A 1630-nucleotide genomic window follows, 5' to 3' on the forward strand; every position below is an offset into this window, starting at 1 on the left:
ACAATAGTCTTGTTGAAGCCATCGGTGAAGAGAACGTGATGCCAATCCTGAGCGGTCCATTTAGTATGCTTAGTATGTTGCTGGGACCGTCTACACTGCGCTGCAACGTGTCGTGGTTGCAAAGATGGACCTTGCCATGGACACAGGGAATGAAGTTGTGCATTACGCAGCCTAATGTCTGCAGTTTGAGTCGTAACACGGCGTCCTGTGGCTGCACGAAAAGCATTATTCAACATAGTGGCGTTGCTGTCAGAGTTCCTCCAAGCCTTAATCCTTAGGTAGCGGTCATCCACTGCAGTAGTAGACCTTGGGCGGCCTGAGCAAGACATGTCGTCGACAATTCCTGTCTCTCTGTATGTCCTCCTTGTTCGAACAACATCGCTTTGGTTCACATCGAGGCGCTTGGACACTTCCCTTGTTGAGAACCCTGGTACAAAATAACAATGCGGACGCGATCGAATAGCGGTATTGACCGTCTAGGCACGGTTGAACTACAGACAACATGAGTCGTGTACCTCCTTCCTCGTGGAAGAACTGGAACTGATAGGCTGTCGGATCCCCTCCGTCTAATAGGCGCTGCTCATGCATGGTTGTTTACGTATTTGGGCGGGTTTAGTGGCATCTCTGAACAGTCGAAGCGACTGTGTCTGTGATACAATATCCACAGTGAACGTCTATCTTCAGGAGTTCTGGAAACCGGGTGATGCAAAACTTTTTATGATGTGTGTATTATCATAAGTTCATAGTCACAAACACAACTTTCCTGTTTTCTGCTAATACCGACAACGAACAAGGAAACAAAACAGCGCATTATTGCATTTACAAATTTGTTTGTAATAATATCTAGAAGGGGAATGACTATATTTGGGAAAAACAGTTTGTCAGTGTATTAAATGCTCCGCTATTTTAGTTACAACCGAATGTGAAAAAAGCACTCCGTCGTCAGACCACAAGTGTCCCATCGGGACCATCCGACAGCCATGTCATCCTCAGTTGAGGATGCGGATAGGAGGGGCGTGTGGTCAGCACATCGCTCTCCCAGTCGTTACGATGTCATTCTTGACCGAAGTCGCTACTGATCGGTCGAGTAGCCCCTCAATTGGCATCACGAGGCTGAGTGCACCCCGAAAAATGGCAACAGCGCATGGCGGCCTGGATGGTCACCCATCCAAGTGCCACCCAAGCCCGACAGCGCTTAACTTCGGTAATCTGACGGGAACCGGTGTATCCACTGCGGCAAGGCCATTGCCTACAACCGAATGTGAGAAAGAAAACAAAACCGTACATTTTTACCTCATAGCACAGCATTTTCTTTCTTGCAGCCAGTTTTAACAGAACACCTGAACATCAGGCAGACAGTACATGCATGTCAGCACGTGACTGCTCGTTTGGTCATGACTATCGACTATCACCATTGTTGCGGCATAATGTTGCTCGTGGTTAGGTGATATGAGGCTACGACATTAATTTCCACCGTCGGAGTGTGGAATGGGTATTTGAAGTCCCGATGTCTTTGGAATGATATCATTGTCGAGTGGAAGAGTCTTACAATCCGCCAAGACAATAAGACCGTGAGCCATCGGTGAAGCTGTACTTCAATCTCTCACGAAAATAAGAACACGGCAGAACA

General features: G+C 47.5%; 1 pseudogene; it reads right to left on the reverse strand.

Annotated features, from left to right (window-relative positions):
• Positions 1–1132: 1132 nt before the first annotated feature.
• LOC126356581 (5S ribosomal RNA) lies at positions 1133–1250 on the reverse strand (annotated as a pseudogene).
• Between the last annotated feature and the right edge of the window lie 380 nt (positions 1251–1630).

The sequence above is a fragment of the Schistocerca gregaria genome, chromosome 3 (genome assembly GCF_023897955.1).
Source record: "Schistocerca gregaria isolate iqSchGreg1 chromosome 3, iqSchGreg1.2, whole genome shotgun sequence".
Classification (NCBI taxonomy): Eukaryota; Metazoa; Arthropoda; class Insecta; order Orthoptera; family Acrididae; genus Schistocerca; species Schistocerca gregaria.